This window comes from Acanthisitta chloris, unplaced genomic scaffold (assembly GCF_000695815.1).
Source record: "Acanthisitta chloris isolate BGI_N310 unplaced genomic scaffold, ASM69581v1 scaffold13095, whole genome shotgun sequence".
In the NCBI taxonomy this organism is placed as follows: domain Eukaryota; kingdom Metazoa; phylum Chordata; class Aves; order Passeriformes; family Acanthisittidae; genus Acanthisitta; species Acanthisitta chloris.
Window position 1 is genome coordinate 1 of NW_008672176.1, and position 219 is coordinate 219.

The following is a 219-nucleotide window of genomic DNA, read 5'->3' on the forward strand; positions in this document are numbered from 1 at the left end:
AGCTGGTGCTGTGCTGGCTGTGGGTGCAGCCACCCGGGGAGCTTTTGGGGAGCCTTTGGGGGGTCTCTGCTCCCTGGGGCACCCCTGTACCCCCAGGGCTGGCGAGTGTGACCCCCCAGCACAGAGCCGCAGTGGGGGACACCCAGCTCAGCACTGCTCCCCCTGCCTCAGTTTCCCCTCCCGGCTATGTGGGGCCCCAGGGAGCTCATTAGGCAGCAG